The sequence below is a fragment of the Peromyscus californicus genome, unplaced genomic scaffold (genome assembly GCF_007827085.1).
Source record: "Peromyscus californicus insignis strain IS unplaced genomic scaffold, ASM782708v3 Scaffold_8__1_contigs__length_139910024, whole genome shotgun sequence".
NCBI classification, from domain to species: Eukaryota; Metazoa; Chordata; class Mammalia; order Rodentia; family Cricetidae; genus Peromyscus; species Peromyscus californicus.
Window position 1 is genome coordinate 64,846,979 of NW_026294606.1, and position 22,954 is coordinate 64,869,932.

At 42.1% G+C, this 22,954-nt stretch overlaps 1 protein-coding gene and 1 pseudogene across 2 annotated transcripts in view; one reads left to right on the forward strand and one right to left on the reverse strand.

The window, feature by feature from the left end:
• Positions 1–22,954, reverse strand: part of Frmd4a (FERM domain containing 4A) — a 611,671-nt gene that overhangs the window by 564,125 nt on the left and 24,592 nt on the right. The window lies entirely within an intron of this gene.
• On the forward strand, positions 2,325–10,090 carry LOC128104469 (polypyrimidine tract-binding protein 1-like; annotated as a pseudogene).

Here is a 22,954-nt window from a genome sequence, read left to right on the forward strand (position 1 = left end):
CCAGGCCTATGACATCATTTCATAGCTGACTGTGAACGCCGCACATGAGTCAAGCAAGAGAACATGAGGATGAGAGCAGGCAACTCTGGCCACCTACTCTCTCTATAACTAATCCATCTCCACAACAATGACATTGATCCTCCAGAAGGCTTCTGCCCTCATCAGTTATTCTCCATGGATCCCACCCCTCAACCCTGATTCACTGGGGTTTGTTTCTAAGCCAGGAATTGAGGGAAAGTGTCCAAACTCATATAACTATATCAAAGCAAATGATTTCCTAGAAGCCATAGGGTTTCTCAACTTTGGTAAAACATAAGTGGAGTCTGTATTTACTGCTCATGATATCTGCTTTCCACACTCTCCACAGAATCATAGAGCCAGGATGTTCTGAATTTAGAGTGCAGGTAGGAGTCAGGTAGGGTACCATGGTAAATCCCTTACTTTATGCTCACGTTCCATGTCTGATCTCAGTCCTCACAACAACTGTCTGAGAGATCGTCTATGAATTTTCCCACTTTAAAGAAACTGAAGGTCAAAAATGAAAGAACTTATTAAAGGTACCGTTGTCTTCCAGTCTGGCTCAGTCCTGTGTTTGTAACCACCATGTACCCTTTCTATCTTATGCATGTCACATGTCTTGAATGGGAGGAAGCTGAGTTCCACAGAATACAGACTGGTCACTATCACCAGAATACATCAGTGGTAGAATACGTTGATCTACCCCAGGTTCCTGGCTTCTGATTTCATTTCCATTCCACTATATACACTGAGGGATGCGATGGTGAATGGAAAGTGTGGGAAAGAGCAACTTTGTAATCTAACTTGAGTAGCATTCAACAGGACAGTACAGGCTGGGGAAGGGAAGGGCAGGTCAGTGTGGCAGGAAGCTAGACCAGGGCAGGGAGGGTTCAGCATCAAGGTGACTCTCCATTCTATTAATGTGACTTTTTGTCAATGTGACCTTAGCTGTGTACACTGTGAAATTCCTCCTCATTCAAACCCACTAACGGTAAATCCACCACACCATCAATTTGTATAGAAATATTTGTACATATAAGTTTGTCAAAATTAAACACAGCGGTCATATCCAGACAGAGCTCACTGACTCACAGCTATGGGTTTTGCTCTGGAAGTTATTAAGTCCATTCTATTTTTCCTGCCCAACACTTTGTTTCTATAGAAGTATTTCAACACACCCAGGTCTATGGATTCTAAGGGGCTCCAGGGAGGTGAATTTTGACAAAAGTTCATAGCCAATTCTCATCCCTCATTTGAGAACAATTGAGTTACAAGTTTGATAATTTTTGCTCCTTCAGATAAACTAACCCCAACTACACTTATTATTGCTATGGGGTTGACTGTGTATCTTCAGAATTTACATGTTGATGCCTTGGCTCCCCTAACTCACAACATGGCTGAATTTGAGGTAAGGCCTTTAAAAAGAGGTGATGGAGGTGATGAGGTGTCAATGGGCGTGCATAAGTGGGTCCTAATGCAATCTGATAGGTTTCATTTAAGAAGGAAGAGAACAGAACAGAGATATCTGCCTAGAGAATCCATCTGAAGACACTGCAGGAGGACGGCTTTCAGGAAGACAAGGAAGGGGCTTGGAAGAAAATCAACCCCGCTGACACTCTGATCTCAGACTCCTAGCTTCCAGGGAAGGGAAAAATGAATTTATATTTAGTCTGTTGTGCTTTTATTATGACAGCACTAGCAAATGAATACAATTTTGGCAAAATGTCATAGCATCAAATTTACCAATTTGTGTAACAACAGTCAGTAAGCTACATTCTAGAAGTTTCTCTGCTTTCCAGATTAAACTCTGTATCAATTAAACATTCACTGACCATTGTAAGCTATTCTTAGCCATTATTCAATCCAACTGTCCAGTTCTGAGCCTATATAACCTCTGTTGGTTTGATTCTGATTGACATGAGTTGTCACAGATAAGGGACACAGAGCAAGCCAATCAATAATTAGAGGAGCTAAGTATAAGGAAATCCACAAGAGCCTGGAAGTTCCCTTCTCAAGATATTAGGAACAGGTCCAAATGTTTTCAACCTATTAACATTGTGAAATGACATCATCTAGAAGTTAATGCTCAAGAACTATATGACCAGGCTACAAAAACTTACCCCAAATCATATTTTTCCTTTATTTTTTATTAAGAATTTTTTCATTCATTTTACACACCAATCAAAGATCCTCCTCTTCCCTCCTCCCACCTTCCCAGCCTTACCCCTCAACCCACCCCTTACTGTCCCCTCCACAAGAAGGCAAGGCCTCCCATGGGGAGGCACATCCAATAAAGGCAAGTCCAAACCCTTCCCCCTGCCTCAAGGCTACACCAGGTGTCCCATCATAGGTAGTGGGCTTTTTGGAGCCCAAATCATAATTTTTAAAGAAAGTTGATGAGTTTGTGTTGGGGCACATCATAACTATCCCTGGTAACATGTGAACCTGGGGCCACAGGTTGGACTCACTCAGTAGACAATTCCAGGTGAAGCTTACAATCTACTTCGATAACTCTCTTGCTGGCAGACAAGATTAACTAGCAGCTATGAGTCATCCATCCTTCCAGAAGTCTCCAGGTAAGTCTTCTAATAAAATGGTTAACTGTCTCTGCTAAAGCCACGGAGAAGCTGTAGATTAAGTAAGGCTGAAAGGGACAGAGAAGGGAAATAATGCTAACAGCTTTGAGGAGACCGTCTTTACTTACTAGTCTCAAGGCTAACTGATGAACCAAAGTCCCCCTCAAAAATATTATGGGCAACTTCTAGGACAAAAAGCAAAATAAAGTATAATTATCAAACTGACAGGTCAACAGAGCTCAGACCACAGGTCACAGGGGATCCTGGTAACTGAAAAGACATAGTTGATGAGAGCAGGTAGGACATAGTTGATGAGAGCAGGTAGGACATAGTTGATGAGAGCAGGTAGGACGGGGTTGAGGAGTGCAGGTAGGAGAAGACAGAGACAAATCTGTTCACTGTCTGATAGAACATTCCCCATTACAGAATTCAAAATGAAGGTCTGAGGCACAAAATTGACACCAGGAACCACCTTCCTTGTTTGGCTGCTCTCAGATTGGCTATTACCCACATGGGCATGTCCCTTTGCTTAGATTCTTCAACCTGGAGACACAGTTTAAAACATCAGAAAATGTGATTTCTTGAGGTTTGAAATAATATCAACATGCATTCTCCAGAAAGGACTGCAAAATGAAGTCCAAACATTGCCACTGGAGAGTTAAGAGCTTTGTCTTCAAAGGATGCTGGTGACTCTCACGAGTTTCAGTTTGAGCCAAAAGTGCAAACACATCAAATCCAAAGGGATTATGACATGGCAGCATCAGCAGAGGCAGCACTTGCTAAATGTCATTCACTCGGCATCTTCTTGAAATGTAACTCTCAGCTACTTCTATCCTTGGATTTGGATTTGTATTAAAAGCTACCTTTAATTGAGGAAGATATTGGGTCCAATTGGTTTCAGATCAAAATGACACACACCAAACATTGCAGTTGTTAAAACAGGATTGCCAATAGCAAAGCTCATCACTGGGAACACCATGACCAAAAAGCAAGTTGGGGAGGAAAAAATTTTTGAGACTTCACTGAGACTCCTAATGGAATTAAGCACTGAGCCAAAGAATGAACACAGATCAAAAAAAAATTTGTTGGGCTTATACTTCCATATTCCTGTTCATCATTGAAGGAAGTTAGGACAGGAACTCAAGCAGGGTAGGCACGTGGAGGAAGCAGCTGATGCAGAGGTCATGGAGGGGTGCTGCTTAATGGCTTGCTTAGCCTGCTTTCTTATAGAACCCAGGACCACCAGCCCAGGGATGACACCATCCACCATGGGCTGGGCCCTCCCTCATTGATCACTAATTAAGAAAATGCCCTATAGCTGGATCTTATGGAGACATTTTCTCAACTGAAGCTCCTTTCTCTCTGATGACTTGTGTCAAGTTGATATAAAACCAGCCAGTACAGGACCTCAGCTCAGAAACCCACATAAAGGTTGGGTATATGTGTAGACTCACTCCTAATTCCAGCCTTGAAAGGCAAAGACAGGATATTCCCATAGTAAGTTGTCTGGCCAGACTAGCCATATAGGCAAGCTCTGAGTTTGATTGAGAGACTCCACCTCATTGAGCAAGGTAGAAGAATGATCATGGATGTTTCCCAATGTCAACCCCAGGCTTCTATATGCACTCTCATGTACATGCATACACATATTAAAAAACAGCAATGTGCATACACTTGAAAACTGAAAAAAAGGAAAGAAATTGCATAGCATATCTAATTACAAGCTCATTTTAATCTCTTTTCCATATACATATATATCCATATGTATCCAAACAAGGTAATTTTGTAAGTTGGCTTCATATATTTGTATTCAACAGTTGAGTATTTTCTCTTATATTCAAACCCATTTCCTCACTGCCTCCTAATGACAAGAATTCCTCTCACTGTGTGTCATGTTGACCTTCATTTGTTTATTTATAACACATGGTGTTTCAATAACTTGGTTGATTCTGTAAATTTGCCCAGGCATTGATTCTGTTTTTATACCACCTAAGTAGATTTTGGAGTTAGACAAAACAACACTGAGCCTAGGCAAATTAACCCCTATGATAACAATAAAAATTAAACATATCTCCTCTTCACTGAGACTCCTAATGGAATTAAGCACTGAGCCAAAGAATGAACACAGATCATCTTGTTTCAATTTTTGGCACATCATGGATAAGTATAGTGTTAGAATCATTTCCCACTTTGCTGAACAGGAAACTGACATTGGGCTAGCTAAGTGACTTGCTGTTGGTCAAACAAATAACTAAAGGCAAGCCCAAAGTGTGCCACTATATTTACCCTTTCAATTCTCTCAACTGAAAAGTATGGGCAGGAAGATTCAGCTCACAGGACTGTTGTAAAATTTAAATGAGGTTGCATACATCACCAACACCAAAGAGGCTGGGCACAGGAGCTACCCACTTAAGGTTGCTAAGGTGGCCAGTACTGTGACAGTTATTGTTACCACTAAATAGACCATTCTTATGTGAACTTAAAGCCAATAGCACTTCAAAGGTGATTGTGGTCACTTGAATTTATACCAACAACAACGAGACAAATTAATGACCGAGTTTTGTTATTGGCTAAACACATTAGGATGTTCAGCAAAAAATATCTATAAATAGTGATGGTCATTTTATTTTGAGACAGATTCTTATATTATAACCAATACTGGTCTGAAACTCACTGTGTAGCCTAAAATGACATTGAACCCATCCATGGCAATCTTCCTACCTCAGTCTCCAAGGAATGGGGGTTACAAAGTGAGCCACCACATCCAGTGGGGTACTAAATGCATTTATGAAGAAGTCATGCCAAATGTGTATGTGATAGCAATAGATCTCTACTCATCATTTGCCCCTCCCTTCCTAGAAAACTCCTACTCATCCTACTACATGCCCCTCCCCAGTGCTTTTCCTCCTGGGAATTCCTTGTCTTGTACCCAGAGGAGAAGAGCAAAACCCCCTCCTCTGTAATACAGCAGCACAGCACTAGGTGGTAGTCAAGAGTGTAAAGCATCTTCTAGGAAGTTCATACCTTTACTCAGCACAGAGTTTGATCTGTAGAAGGTACACAATTAACTGTTTCTTTAATGAAAGAATGCTTTCAATGTGCTAATTTTGAGTTGTTCATAACCTAAATATTTGAGGCTAAATATTGCAGCTATTTGCAGACCATGTAGCTGAGACTATTACAGACCCCCAAGATGGATGAGTCAGCAGGACCTTGTCTTTCCTTGCCTGCTTGTCTTGGGTCCAAGTCCCCACTTTGTCTGCACAAAGCGCTCCCTTGGATTCAGAGTCTCACTGGACTCCAAGCAGTACATGCCCATGGCTGTCAGTGTTATTCAGAAGAGATGGTACGGATGGAAAATGCCAGTAAACAAAGCTATCTTGAAGGGGGACATCACTGCACCACGGGAGGCTTTAAGGTGGACTTCCCCCTCTAACTCAGTGGGGTTGTACAGAATTTCATGCACAAGGCAACTAACAGCCTTTGGTATCACAGAAAGGAGACAAAGTCAGAGGCATACTGGATGGTCACCCATTTCTACAACATTCTAGTGAAGAGACCAGGAGATACAAACTGTTTAGGCAGTTTAGGGACAGGGTTCTCTCTTCTTGTCCTTGGTCAGAAAGGGTTTGGTTTTGTCCAGGCCAGGGGCCAGAAATTCCATAAGTCCTAGGAGGTTCTAGTTCCCCATCTGGTTTCTTACTATCTTTTTATTATTATCTTATAATCCCTTTACACAGCTGCCCGGTGGCTCTGTGTGAAGGTGTGGCCAAAATTCCAATCAAGACACCTGGGACAGAGAGGTACACAGACACCTTTAGGGTAGATCAACTGGAGTGACCAGTTCCCCCAACATGCTTCCACCCACATTTTGTCGTAAGTCCTATAAAAAGCAACTCAATGGCCCTCCCATTCTTGTCCCACGGGAGCTGCACTTGCTTTATCTTAAGCCTCCATCTATACATCCACAATAAACTTCTTTCTAAACCCTCAACCTTCCTGTGCTCTGCGAAACCCATTCCAATTAGCAGCACAAGAACCTGGGGCCACTGACTCAGCAGAAGTTCTGTGTGGCCGTGAGTTTGGCATCCTAACTTGTGGGTTAAGTTCACTGAAGGCTAGAGAGCCTCTGTCACACTCAAGAATCCCACTTTCTCCCCATTTCACTGTCTGTGAAACTAACAGCAGCAAGTCCACTCACCTGATGATCTGTAAAGTGGGTTTAACATGCCTCAAGGCTGGGGATGTAGGATCTATACATAATTCTAGGTGTTAAATATTTCTAGGGCCCCCCAGCACTGAACTTACTTATCACGTATTAATTCCCTTGTTCTTCCCATTCCTCCAAACCAGCGTTCCTTCTGAGGCCATCTAGTTTGGGGTTCAAGATCAGAGGCAGCTAATTTGAAGTCTGTGGATCAGATTCTAAAGTTGCCTCAATGGTGGTGACGTTTGGGTCTGAACAGGTATAACTAGGCCATATCTAGTGAAAATCATTAGGAGAGGCTGGAGAGATGGGATGGCTCAGCAGTTCAGGTTAAGAATGCTTGCCCCTCTTCTTCCAGAGGACCAGAGTTCAGTTCCCAGCACCCACAACACACCAGAGGACTCACAATATGTAATTCCAGCAGCGAGGGTTCTGGTGCCCTCTTCTGGTCCCTGTGGGCACCCACACACAGGTGGCAGACACTCAGTAGAAACCTACATATAAATAAAAATAAAAGCAAATCTTTAAAAAAAATACAGTGGTATAACCATGAAAGAACTTGCGTTCCCAAAATATTTACAATTCTCTTGCCTCAGCCTTCTATGAATATAATAAGAAAATATAAGAGCTGAGCAGCATGATGTGAGGACTGTTAAGAGTTTCCACAGACATCACAGGCTGATTTAAGATCAGAAATTACCCCCCTACACACACACCACATACACACACACACATTTTCTTTTTCACAAAACACTGGAATTCTCACTGGAGTGTACCCCTCTTCCTATATTTGGTAAGTGGATTTGTGGGAGAAAAGAAAAAACAAATATTCATTGAAAATTTCTTTGCTCAGACTCTCAATTCCATCAAAAAGAGGAAGCGTGAATATTTCAGTTTTGATGCAGTTCACACCTAACACTCTTTCAGGCTATCTCAGAAATTCAAACCACAGGAATGACAATATGCTCCCATGTTCCCGGGCAGTCTTGCCCGGCTTCTTCTCATTGGAGTTTACATTAGTCTACCTACTTTTTTTTTTACATTACAGATCTATTTATTTATTTAAGAAGACAACATGAGATTGACACTATCAACAGACTTTTAAGTGCCCATTTTGCTCTGTTAGGTTGAGAAAGATTCTTGCTTTATGTCCAGGCTAGCACTGAATTTACAAATCTATCCTGAGCGAGTCTTGCAGCATTAACCCCCAGTCTTTACAATTTCTTGATCTAGCATTAATTAAATTTTTGATCATTTTTTCATCATAAGCATAATTTCTTATCAAAAAGCAAAATTTCTTGAACTATCATTAATTCATTTTCAGGCTCCTCTTTCTTAATCACTAGCATGGAATAATAATATCCCTGGAAAAGCACAATGGTCAAAATGGGGAAAGAGCTACAGGCAAAGGAGAAATCAATCACTCTTCATTCCCTGGCAATCTGGAGCTCACAACCATGCAGAAGTTCAGCACCTGCATTTTCCAGCAAGAGGCTGGAATCACTGCTGCCTCAGATGTCCAGAATTGTTGAAAATGGATTCTTTGGAAGCCTCAACCTTCCCTAGAATGAAGAAAATGGAAAACCATTCATCTTGTCTATATAAAGCAAGCCTAAAAGTCACCTTTAAAAAATTCTATTTGGGATTACTGCACCTCCATTCCACAACCCACCCTGTGCCAGGTCTTCTCTGTGTGCATCCTCCCAGATGTAGCTTTAAGCCAGGATCCCACAAGCTCTTGGTGTGTGTCAGCCCTGTCATCAAGAACAGCAGCTCAGCCTCTGCAGCTGTTGGAATCCAACAACAGCGAGGAGTCGAATGGAGACAGTTGTGCAGGAGTCCCTTCCAGAGTCATTCACATGAGAAGCCGCTCAGGGATGTCCCTGAGGGTGAGGTCCTCTCTAGGGCTGCCCTTCCCTGGGGAAGGGCAGCAGCCTCCTCATGCTAGAGGGAAAGAGCCGGTCCTTTATCAAGATGGTTGCAGAGGAGGCTGCCGATACCATGCTCGGCTACTACAGTCAATGGGGCCCCAGGCTGTGTGGATAGCCCCTCTACATCCAGTTCTCCAACTTCAAAGAGCTCAGGACCAACAGCTCAATCAACTAGGTGCATGCTCAGGAGGGTGTGCAGGCCATTAACTCTGTGCAGGTGGGAAGCCTGGCCTTGATTGTCCCTGCTGAGGCTGAGGATGTGGGAACAGCCATGACAGGCTCTGTGCTCAAGGATCATCTTGGAAATTCTGTTCTACCCAGTGACCCTGGGTGCATTGTATCAGATTTTCTCTAAATTCAGTGCCATCCTCAAGATTATCACATTAATCAGGAACAACCAGGTGCTGCTGCAGCATGCTGATCTGAGAGCACTCAGCATGCCGACCTGTCACTGGATGACCAGAACATCTACAAAGGTTGCTGCACGCTGCACATCTACTTCCCCAAACTCACCAGTCTCAACCTCAAGTACCGTGACAAGAGCAGACACTCCACTCACCCTAGCCTGCCCTCTGGAGACAGCTAGGGATGTTGGACCTAGCCATGGCTGCAGCCTTCTGCCTCTCTGTTCCTAACATCCACAGAGAGCTGACCCCTCTGGCTATCCTATGTGCAGCAGCTGAAGCCACAGCAGTCTGAATTGCCATCCTAGGCATGGCTCACACTGGGAATTCATCCTGCTGGCCAATAACCTGAACCCTGTAAAGCCTCTTTCTTCTTCTCTACATCTGTGGTGACTTGCAGTGGGTGAAGCTCTTGTTCACCAAGGAGAGCACATTGGTGCAGATAGCAGATGGCAGCCAGGCCCAGCTGGCCCTGAGCCACCTGGACAGGCACAAGCTACATGGGAAGTCAGTGTGCATTACCATGTTGTCAAAGCAACAGAGTGTGCAGCTGCCTGGCGAGGGCCAGGAGGACTAGGGCCCTACCAAAGACTACAGTACTGCTTCAAGAAGCTGGGCCCTAAGAACTTCCAGAACATCTTCCCACCCTTGGTTACCCTGCACCTTTCCAATCTCCCACCTTTGGTGGATGAGGAGGACCTCAAGAGCCTCTTCTCCAGCACCAGTGGTACATGGTCAAGGGCTCCAAACTCTTCCCGAAGGACTGTAAGATGGCACCAACCCAGACGGGCTCTGAGGAGCAGGCGCGGCACAGACACTGACGGAGCTGCACAGCCATGACATAGGCAAGAGTTTTGTGTCTGTCCTTCCCCAAGTTTCCCATCTAGGTGCCTGTGGACCCGTGGCAGCCTCCACCATTCCAGAAAAGCCACTTTAAAAAGCACCTGAAGTGACCTTACAGACCAGAGGATTTTGTTTGTTTTTTTTTTTTTTTTAAGAGAGAGCAATTTACCTTTTTCCCCCTTTTACATTTATCTTGCCATCGTAGAAAATGGCTTGGGCCAACAGAGGCCCAGGCAGGCCCAGCACCATGCCTTGAGGGACCCAGGAGTGAAGCTACAGTGGTACCAGAGAACACAGCTGCCTTCTCCTACCTTTCAAAATCAGCCTGTGTTGCAGAGCACACCTATCTACACAGGCTCCCCAGGTCTGTCTCTCAAGCTGCAGGTAAGCCAGGTGGTCTGCACATGCTCCACGGGAGCTGGGGCCACCGCCTCACTCTTGGGGTCAAGTGACATGGTATGCCCATGCCTCTGGCCGATCCAGAGGGCCCAGGCCATCCTTAGCTGCTAAGCCTCGTGTGACCTTTGTATTCTATTTGGTACAGTTACCGACACCTGTGCCCAGTAATATTTCCACTTGACCAAATACCTTAATTTTTTCCATTTATATTTTTCCATTTGTGCATGAGATATAGTTTGAAGTAGCTTTTGTAGCGGTGATATGATGAATGGTATATGTATATTCAAAGGTTCTTTGTTCCCTTTACTCTCCTCCACCTTCCTGGTGACCATCTCAAGGTGGGTCCCAGAGTGGCCTGCCTCTACCTGACCTACCTAGAGAAAGAACTCTAAAACCTTCAAGAGGTCCCTGCCTTCAAATTATGGACTAAAACTTGGTTTTCTGTTCACCTCTGACTCAGCCCGGGTGAGAGACTGACCCCAGAGTTTAACTGCCCTTCCCAAATACACACTTCCATGCCCAGTCTGTCTCCATGGGAGAGGGTCCCTGGACCCTGAGGTTCTATGAAGGAGAGGAAAGCATGTAAATATTTATGATTTTTAATCTGTGTGGGATAGAGATGGCACAGCAGTTTTTGAGGTGGCCGATGTATATTTTTGGTAACAACCTTAGCCTCAGTATTTTTCCGGGGACAGCCCTAATCACATTCCATCTTGTCCAGAATGGTATGTGTGTGTGTATGGGGAGAGGGTTCATTAAAGCCATTCCATAACCTATAAAATTTTTTATTTGCTATGGAAGAACAGATGAAACCATAAGAACTGGAGGAGGGAGACCCAGACTACATCAGGAAGCTTCTTGGTGAGGAAGGTCTACAGAAAGCCAGACATCGGGCATTCCTACTGAGGGGCTATCCAAAGACCTGGAGGCCTTACTCACATGACTTGTCACTATAAATAGCATTCTGCTTAGAAAGCATTCTAAGATGTTCTAATGTGTTAGGTGGATCCTTAAAAGCATTCCAAAAGAGAGAAAGTTCTTCATTCAAGCCCCGTCCGTATACACCTCCCTCCCTGTGGCTCCTTCATTTTCTCAAAGGTCATTGATGTAGACCCACTATGAGAAAAAGGCTCTGTTTCCTTCCTGCTTATGCCTTAGACCTTAGCCCTGGTTTGGCACTTACAAATCACCAACTTCATGTCTGAGTAGGTTATTAGTTAACAGCATCTTTAACATTTTTTTCTTAGAGACCTATCAATATCTTAAGAGACAAAGAACCATAGCCTTTTAAGAGTCAAGCAGTGGCACTACCTGGCACCTCAGACCCAGGAATAGTGGTAGCCACCATCAACTCTACATGACTGTTCCTTTTGTCAAGATACTTGTCCTTTTGCCAATAAGGAAACTGGTCCGTCGCCTGCCTTGTGTCCCTGTCTTGCTGCTGACCCCTCCACATACTGAAGCAGCATGCTTGACCTTCTTAAGATTGGCTTCTGCCAGTTCCTAGGCTCATTTTTGCAAAGACCTGGGAAATAGGTAAATTCTAGGTTTGAGAGACATCAGGTGTTATGATAATTCTGTAATGTCAAAAATGACAAAATAGCACCTATCCAAGAAGCTCAAAGTGTCTCCTAAACTAACTGCTCCCTAGACTCCCGTGGAGAACTGAGGTGTGAGCCCTCCATTCTCAAATCAGTTTTCAGGAGAAATTGATTCTCTAAATGAAATGATTTTCTACACTGAAGACAGGGTGATGGAAAGACAGGGCCTAAGAAGAGAAACACATCCCCTCTCTCCAGCACTTTCATTGCCATTTTTTTTTTCTGGGAAATGTGAGAGTGACCTGGGCTGGTTAAAAGCGTAGGTAAGCATCTGGCATAAGGAATCTTGCAGTCCAACTTCATCATAAGGAAGCCATATGATCCTACATTGCTTCCAGATAGAAATTGCCAAATCCTACTTCAGTGTGGGTCCTCATTCCTCCCGGAGCATACAGATGTGGTTTGAATGTAACTGGGACAAAGTGAGAAAGGGAAACATCTGTTCCAATCCAATCCCAACTTAGCATGTACCAGGAAATATGCCACATTCTGTGTGGGGTGGTTAGATTCCCCAAAGTCCAAGCAAACCACCACGTGTACTAACCTACCCCCAAGAGACCGAGAAAGCAGTGCTGTGCTATGGAAATGGGACAGCCTTACCCGGCTTCTTCTCATAGGAGTTTACATTAGTCCACCTACTTTTTTTTTTTTTACATTACAGATCTATGTATTTATTTAAGAAGACAAAATGAGATTGACACTATCAACAGACTTTTAAGTGCCCATTTTGTTCTGTTTTGTTGAGACAGATTCTTGCTTTATGTCCAGGCTAGCACTGAATTTACAATTCTCTTGCCTCAATCTTCTATGAATTGAGAATACAAGTACATACTATCATGCTTGGTGCACAATATTATAGATTCTATTTACTTGTGTACTATTTATTTTTGTGGAGGAGTGTGTGTGTGTGTGTGTGTGTGTGTGTGTGTGTGTGTGTGTGTGTGTGTGTGTTGATGTACACACCTGTGTGGACATACTTGTGCATGTGCCTATGGAAGCCAGAGGCCACCTTTGGTATTATCCTCTATCACACCCTACATTTTTTTTGAAACAGGTTTATTCACTAATCCTGAACTTAACTGTTTGCTCTAGGAGCCCATGGCAACTGCCTGCCTCTTCTACCCTACACAATGCTGGGGTTACAGGCATGGGCCACCATGCACAGCTATTTATGTAGGTGCTGGGGTCTGAACTTAATGTCCTCTTTCTGAGCAGCAAGCACTTTATCTGCTGAGCCATCATCTCTCCAGCCTCACATCTGTTTTGTTTCTGCTTTTAAAAAAATATCATCCTAATAGATACGAAGTGATACCTCGGTCTAGTTTTGACTTACATTTCCAGTGGTTAGTGATACTGATCATCTTTGAAATACATGCTGGACATATGTCCATTATCCTTAGAGAAGTCTCTTTTTATATCCTCACCCACCCTCAAGGGACTGCTCCTAGTGTTATGACTGCTATTTGATTTGGAGAGTTTCTTACATGTTTTGGATATTACTCACTTATCATCAACACAGTTCTCATTTTTTTCTTCTAATTCTGTGGGCTGCTTTTGACAACACTAGGTATATAAGGAACTTATCTAAGTATAATAAAGTTTATATAAGAAAAGCCCACAGCTAACACCATATTCACTGTCAAAAACTAAATGGATTTCACCTAAGAACAAAGACAACAGACAAGGTTAGTAATGTGAGCCAGAGGCATTAGGCAAGCCAAAAGACCAGCAGCCATATCAGAAAGGAAGAAGTGAGATTAGCCTTGTTTGCAGATAACGTGATCATATGGATATATGCATATTTTAAATATTCCACCAATAAAATCTGTTAGAATTAATAAATGAACACATTAAAGATACAGAACCAGTGTACAAAGGGCATTTGTATTTATGCACATTAGCAATGAACTATCTGAAAAGGAAATTAAGAAAATGGTCCTGTTACTAGCAATATCAAAAAGAATAAAATGCTTAAGAATAAACAACGATGTGAAAGAATGTACAATGAAAGACAAAATTGATGATGAAAAACTTTAAAAAAAGACACAAATAATTAGAAAGGCATCCCATGTTAGTCGATTAGAAGTACTACTACATACATATACATGAATACTCATGCAAATAAACATAAAAAATATTTAAGGCTCCCCACCATATTTCCTTGGTTTTATATCAAGAATGCAATTGGCTTAACAGGGAAAGTTCCATCATTAGTAGCTTAAAGTATAAAAGTCTTCTGACTTTCTTTGGACCTATAAGCTAATAATAATAATTTAACAAAATGTAACATCCATTCATGATACAATAGCCTAGCAGATTAGGAATAGAAGGATATTTCATTATCATATTAAGTGAACAAAACATTAATACATAAAGACATTTAGAAAATAACACATTTAAAGGAAAAATATGAGAGTTCCATTTAAAAGTGGGAACAAGCTAAGCATTGCTACCATCATTACGCCTTACAGTGAGCAAAGTAAGATCACATATGAACAAATATAATATAAAAATTATAATGTACATGTGTATGTACATGTGAAAATTTAAACTTAAAAAAAAATGACCAAATGAGAAAAAGCAGTGATCATCAACCATCGATACAGGAGTCAAAAGAACTCTGCACTATTAATAGGCAGTTTAATTTAAATAACTTATAAAATTCAATGGATTTTAAAGGATTTATATCAAAGCTACCTTCACCACCACTCAACTGGAAGATACTGATGCACACATATGTCACAGGAACAAATCAAAATGCGTGTGGGGGCTTAGTGGAGAAAGTAAGAAAATATCAATGAAAGGCTTCAGTTGGCTAAGTAAATAGCTAAATAGTTCGTAACTAAGAGTCCAATAGTGAAAATGTCATTTTCTCAAACCTGATACATATTTAAATTAAATATCTCAAATAAGATATTTGGAAACATAAAGGTACAGTGACAGTTGAGATATTCCTAAAGAGCAATATGGAAGGAGAGGTGTCCTGCAGATGTCATACTTTACAGATTTGGGCTATATTGGCATAGATGGAGGACATGGGCTAGCGGAACAGAGTTCTCCTAAATCCTTGAATGATAGAGCTTTGATTGATCACAGAGGACACAGAGGGAGTGGGAAGAGAGACAATTCATTCATGCTGTGGACTTTCCACATGAAAGAAAATAAGTAGCCTCTCTTCCTCACCCATACATAAAAATAAGTCAGACAGCTTTCATTAAATCCAACTGGGAAAGTGAGGAAACCTTTAGAAGGAATAAAGTTCATCATTATGTTGAATACATTGAACAACACATGGCGGTATACAATCCATGAAGAAAAGATGTGTGAGTTTGACTCTAGCTAGATCAAGACTTGGTGTTCAGAGGAGTGGGAATACAAGCTACCAAGTGTTACATTTATAACTAACAGAATATAAGAATCACAAGTATGTAGCAAACCAATCAAATTAATAAGAAAAAGACAAGAGATAGGAAAATGTACAAAAGATAAGAACTGGATTATGTGAAAATAATCCTATGAACAAAATTCCCTACTTACTGATAATTAGGCAAGTGATGAAAATCATCTAACCCTTAAAGTTAGATAATCCTTTCACACTATCAGGGTGGCAATTCTAAATTTGAATAAAGATATAAGATACTGAAAATACAAGCAAAAATGAGTACTGCCTATCCACTACTGGTTAAACTACAATGTCTGTCAACAAAGCAGCATGCCTCGATGGCTAAAATCAGACAATCCTACTCTTTAGTGTGAACCCTACAGAAACTCATGCTCTTAGCTGCCAGGAAACACATTCAAAAATGTTCCATCAGCATGGTCCTACTGGTAAAATTCTGGAAACAGCCTGGATGTGCATCCACAGGAGAGTGAATGAAGTATAGCACATTCATAACTGAACGTTGCTGTCAATACAAAGGAAGCTCAAAGTTAAGACAAAGAGGAGAGGATATTTTTCAGTCAGTAAGGTGCTTATTTTACAAGTCTGAGGACCTAAGTTTGATCCCCAAAGCCCACATTAGAAAGGGCCAGGTATGATTGTGCACACTTGCAACCTCAGGCTAGGGAGGCAGAGACAGATGAATCCCTGGAGCTCACCACTCAGCCAATACAGACTACTTGGCAAGTTCTAGGTCAGTGAAAGAACCTGTCTCAAAGACATTAAAAGTAAGGTAGGCAGTGCCTGAGAAATGACACCAAGGTTGCCCTCTGTCCTCTACATGGAATGCACACATGTCATGCACACAAACGCACACAGAGATAAAGAAGAAAAGGAAGGACACACACTACACACACACAATTCTCTAACTAGGCAATATCAAGTACATTATTTGGAGATGGCCACACACACAGTACAACAACCCCCCAAAAGTGGATCAGTATAATGTAGAGAAAAGAGAGCAGGATAGACTACTGGGGGATGAGCAAGGACTGAATGCAGATAATGGGCCTGGGTTATAAAAGAGATATAAAGCTGTTTGTCTAGTTCTAACTCTGTCATTGGGTTTTCATCTTTGGTGGTGGGTAAGTGTGTGAAGATATGTTTGATAATGAAAGCATAGAATCCAATGTGGAACGCCATAGCTTCAGAATGTCTATTCTAACTATATAGAAGTTCATTGAGATGTATAGACTTTAAGTCTAGCTAATTTTGGCGTGTGATGTTTTCTTATAATAAATTTTATAAAATATAAGAAAGAAAAGTAAAGGTGCAATTAACACAAGACACAGGCTAACATCATACTCCTTAGGAAGCTACTTGAGCTTCGGGTAGGACAAAGGAGGTGATGTAAGGCAGAGATAACCACTGTGTGCTACTAATGTTGGTCCTTGGCAGATTGGCAGGTACACTGGTGCTTACTGTATTTTTCCTTAAGCTGCACATATATTTGCTATATTCTTTTGTGGCCAGGGTATAATTTCCACTTTCTAATAAAAGAAATTTTTATATCTTTGCTTTAAGCCATTAGTGATGCCAGAAGTCAGGGCTCTGCAGGCCAGAGATCCTCATGGCCTCACATGGACTAATAAAATAGACAAGCTAACAAACATTAAGTGTCCTCCATGTCCGCATGGCTGGAGGCAGATGAAATAATAAGGCCAGGCCTGTGGATTTACGCTGAGTGCAATATTTCTACACAGTATTGCAACCTGTACATAGTTCACTGACCCTTCATATTGGCACCATGATTGCAACAGAAATGGACCCCAATCCAACCAGATCCAAAGGAACGAACCAGTGAAAACGGAGGTTTGTAGCATTCATAACAACAACCAAAGCCCAATAAAGACATAAAGCTTTTCTTTCCCCACAACAGCAAGCGTGTTCTCGCATCCCATTAACCTGCTGACACTGTTTATGACGGCGCAGGAAGGTCACCAAAGCCTAAATCCACTCAGTAAGATTTGCTGCTGAGCTCTTCTCAAAACCACAAGCTTTGTTAAATAGCAGCTCTCATCTGACTCCCGAGAAGGCCACTGGAAGGTTACAGTGGGCTCAGGTGTGCTGAGGCGGCTGTGATTGGGTCTTACATTTGCATAGTGTCTGCCCTCTGCATCACTCAGCAGGTTTCCTGTGGAGCTGCAGTCTAGGCTGGTGACTTCCTTGAGGCACTAAGCTAGGATTCCTGGCTTTTTAGCAGATGCAGAAATAATTTCGATACAGATAGAGTGCTTTTAGTGATGAGATTCCCTCCCTTCCTAAAATACTGATGCCAAGGAGAATCCAGCTCTACAAACTCTGGTCTTTGAATGGGTTTACATAAAGGGGAAGGAATTAGCAAGGAATCTTTCTATGGCACGAGGAAGGTGGGGGAGTTTCCCATGATTCTACCATCATGTCACTGTGGAATCCTGATGTATAGGGAGGATTTTTTCCCCCTAAAACTGTTAAAATATTCAACTTACACTAAAGATCTAATTTACTCCAATTTAATAAAAAGTGATTAAGAAATTGAAAATTGAGATAAAATATAGGTCGATTTTTGTTTTGTTTTGTTCTTTTGGATTCAAAGAAGAGGCCTACTGTGGTCATTCTGGTCCTTGTATTTCCTGAACTTTCCATTTCAGCAACTGCCTTCAGCTTAATGCTCCAGTCTCTAGGAGACTCAGCTCATCTCCCAGGGCAGGAACTTCCTTGTCAGGCACAAGGGCACTGTCCATGCTTTAAACTAGCTTTTATCCAGTGGTGTCAGGTACCAAGACATGGGAATGGACCCAGTCTACCACATCTGGCTATGGCAGGGACTTTGGAGGGCCAATGGTAAATAGCAATACAGAATTCTTGCTTCATTCACCTTTTGGGGGTGTAATATGTGAAGTCAAACACAGATTCTTGCACATTCTAGGCAAATGTTCCATCAGGCAGCTACCTCCCCATTTCCACTACACAGAATTAAAAAAAAAAAAAAAAAAAAAAAGAGCTGTGGGTAAAAGTGCTGAGAAAGCCCTGAGGGCCTGAGTTCAGATCTTCAACAACCTCATACAGCATCAGGCATAGCTGTGTGTGCCTGTTACCCCATTATTAGAGGTTGGGGGATTATAGAGAGGAAGGTTGCTGGACTGCTGGCCTCTGGCCTAGCTGAAAAGTCATGTACTCCAGAGAGGGGCGGGGGGAAGGGGAGAACACTTAGTGAAAAAAGATCTGAATATACATACTAAGACACACCCAAATTGAATATGGTAAGCTTCCAAAATAGCTTTATTTTACTGAAAAGAGCTGCAGGAGATGGGATGTAACAGTTTAAAACTGGCTTATAACAAATGAGCCAAATGGCCTCCTGGGAAAGATAGTGACATCTTTGAGCTGTCCTCACCTAAGAACACCTTGTTTAAAAGAATTTTTGCTATTTGACTATAGATTGCCTGGTCGACAAGCTCCTGTGAGATCTGCCTGTTTCTTTTTCCCCGTGCTGGGATTCCAGGGGCACAATGTCACACCTGGCTTTTCATAGGAGTGCTGGAGGTCTGATCTTCGGTCCTCACATTTGTGCAGCAACTACCTAACCTGCTGAGCCGTCTCTCTGACCCCTGCTTGGATGTCTTCTGAGCACTGGTGTCTCTCTTCCTCTTACCCCTATCTCTTTCTCTCTCCCCAACCCATAGAGATAGAAGTCAGGGTCTCATGCTGGCTAAGCGTGCTACCACTGAGTTGCACTCCAGCCTCTCTGTGGTTTGAATGTGCCCTCCTCCAAGTTTATTATAAATATCATCCTCAAATCCCTACATTGATGGTATTTGGAGCTAGGGTCTTTGGGAAGCAATTAGGGTTAGATAAGGTCACGAGGATGCTCCCTCTCCTCATTGTGGCATTAATGACCTCCTCAGAACAGGAGAGACACTTGTGCTGGCTTTCTTGCTCTGTCTTACTATGGGATGCAGCAAGAGAACACATCAGATGCAGCCCATCAATCGTGGACTTCTCATAGGTTAGCAGTCAGTGCTATTATGTAATAGCAACATATCTTCATCACCTGCTTCTAAACTGACCCCAGTATCAACTAACTCTACCTCCTACAATACAGGTAACATTCAGAGAGATCAGGGGCATTCAGGGTGGTATGGCCATAGAAAACACCCAAAGGATCTCAGGCACACCAGTGAAAGCAACAATACCTCTGGATCCTTATAAAACTGCTAAAGTAAAACCAATGAGTGTTCATGCCCAAAGCTAACTCATCCCTGAGTGACTGTCTACCTCCTCATTCACATCTTAAGTGTGTACAGCTCTACTCATCCCCAGTCCACTGTTGGGCAACTTTACTGTCAGCTCACCATCATCCTCACATCTTTGTCTTAACTATTGTGCCAAGGAGGAGCCATACAGGGAAACAAAGCTAATACAACTTATTTACCGTTCCCCACTATCCCACAGTTCTCACATCTCTCTAAATTAATAACTGGAAGTACATAGCCCACGAGTCCCATTATTATTATTATTGTTATTATTATTATTATTATTATTATTATTATTATTATCATTATTTTGGTTTTTTGAGACAGGGTTTCTCTGTGTAGTTTTGGTGCCTGTTCTAGATCTCACTCTGTAGACCAGACTGGCCTCAAACTCACAAAGATCTGCCGGGCTCTACCTCCTGAGTGCTGGGATTAAAGGTGTGCGCCACCACTGCCCATCTCCATTACTTTCTTTTGTACCGTAAAAGACATTGCTTACCAATCACCGAGCTCACTGAGCCTGCACACAGCTTCATAGTGCTTCCAATCACAGTGCTACAGCCATCCAGGAAGAGCTGAATGGAGATAGACTATGTGGCAAAACCTATTTTCTAATCTCCCACCAACTACTTCTCTACTGTAAACAGAAAATACCAGATCTCCATAGAAGCTTTTCAGTTGGCTTTAAAAAAATATTTTTCTCTTAAAAAGGTCAATATTATATAAAAGAAGAACATGTGTATAACTCAGACTTCCAAATTAGAAAATAACAATTATATCAAATGTGATGGATACAGTAATTCTAAGACACATGACTATTAAAAAAAAGCATGAACAAGCATCTTCTATGCTCTGCCATATTACTTATTCCTAGCATTTTAATGCTATGCCTGCATCTGGCAGGGCAGGGACAGAAGCTGCAGGAGGAGTCTGGTCCAGCAGTGAAGTCAAAACATGATGACTGGAGTTAGAAGGATAAGAGATATATCCATGCCAGGAGTTATGGTTGACACATTCCTAGAGTTAGCATAGAAAAGCTAAATTGTGAGGTAGACAACAGCTATCTTCAATACCTTCCACCCATCCCACACCCACTAGAAAGTATCTACTCCAAGTATCTTGTATTCCCCACACAAGATCCCATCTATTTCTAAATATTTGCTTAGCCTAAAAGTACCCACTTTATGTGGAATACTTTTTTGTAATGCTGTGGCGGTACTGTTAAAAAACACATAAAGGCAAGGACTTTTAAATCTAGCAGTAGAGGTAAGATATACCATACTATGTGTGATTGAGTGAGTGCCAGGTGAATGGATTCAGGTTATGCTCCTGGGAGTTGAGGAAAAAGGGCTTGTAGAGCCTGAGGTGAAAATGAATGGGAACATGACGTGCTGGAATTTGTACAGGGCTTTTGTGAACTGATAAGCTTTTTAAATACATTATTGGTGATGTTTATTTTATGTGGATGGGTGTTCTCCCTGCATGTATGTCTGAGTACCACATTCACGCAGTGCCTGTGGAGGCCAGAAGAGGGCGTCAGGTGTGAGCCACTATATGGGTGCTGTGACTTGAATCTGAGTCCCCTAGAAGAGCAACCAGTGCTCTTAACTGCTGAGCCGTCTCTCCACCCCTGAAAAGTTGAGATCGTAGCATTACTTCTGTGACAAATTAGCAACTGATGTACTCTCTGCATTTCACCATCTGTAAAATGAAAGACATGGACTAGATGGGGATTTGAGATGTCCTGAACCCAAATGCAGCCCAACGCCTTACTGTTATGAATGAAGTTTTATTGGAACACACTTCTGCTCACTCATTATCTAAGGTTGTTTTCACACTATCAAGGTAAGGTTGCGCAGTTGCAAAGATAACCCCATGCTGTACACATTTACTACCTAATCCTTTACAGAAAGAGCTTGCCAACTTATATATTATGTCATTACTCCCAATGTTCAGATGCCTAAATGAATCAGACGTCAGTGGCACAGGCACAGGGACAGTCACTGGATCTCCTTGGTTTAGTTTTTATCATCTCAGTTTTGATAGACTTTGATAGAGAGGGCTCTGTTCTCCATAGAAAGAAAGATAGAAAGAAACTTGCAACTGGCCTTCAGTATCTGTATGGGGTGAACTCTGTGCTGAATGGGGCACCCAATGCTCTGAATGAGGAGAGCAGCCGTCCACCATTGCCCACTCTTCCATGTGGTTTTATCCCCACTCAGTGATAGAGATTGAATGTAGAGCCTTATTATACATGGTAGGTAGGCACTCTACCACAGGGCTGTATTTCCAGCTTCACATGTAGATGTTCACAGGGTATCATTAAGACATTTTTTTTTTTTCAATCTAGCAACCACTAAATCTGTCTGCAAGGCACCTGTGCCTTGGGATTCCACTCTGACTTTTGGCTAGTTGTTTGGTAGTTAGCTGGATTTGTGCTAATAGATTTTATAGGTCAAAGTACATCTGAACACTAGCAGGCAGGAAGCAATAGAATAAAGGTCTGTGTGTGATGGGACACATCAGAGGGCAGGGAGCCGCTGTTAGGAGTCACGAGTGTGGGAGGCGGACATGTAGATGAGCCTGGGACAGTAAAGCTTCAGGAACAGCTTCAGGTTCCAGATTAAAGAAAGAGGTGACCATGGCATTATCCCAGAATAAAATGGTTTAATTGTATGGTGGAGTTACAGAACGAGAGAAAAGGTTGTTCACTGCAGGATAACCAAAGGTCCCATGTTGCCGAGGACTGAGTCCTTTTCTTGGTCATTAGATATCCAGTGTTCTTGGCTGGGACAGTCATGGAGAATAGCTATTTGATGAGAGATGAGAATTGCCAGTCTAATTCTATAATCTAGAAATAAGACAAGCTTCTTGTGCTAAAAGAGCTTCATCCTATTCTGTTATTCAAATCTTAGATGGTCTTATAGAAAAAAAAAAAAACAGAGCTAGTTATCAAAGTGAAAGCTGAAAGATGGGAAAAGCAGGCCAGCCAGCCACTAGTTCTTACCTCTAAGAAACCCTCAGTCTAAAGAGAGTGAGTTCCTGTTTTCTCATACCTTATCTACCTTTCTCTGCCCAGACATCACTTCCTGGAATTAAAGGCGTGTGTTTTTCCCAGTACTGGGATTAAAGGTGTGTGCCACTACTGCCTGACCTCTATGTCTAGTCTAGTGGCTGACTCTGTCCTCTGATCCTCATGCAAGTGTATTAGGGTACACAATATATCACCATACTATTCTATTCCAATAGATGACTTCTTTCTGAATTTTTATGGAAACTTTGCTCTGTTCTGAGTGTGTTC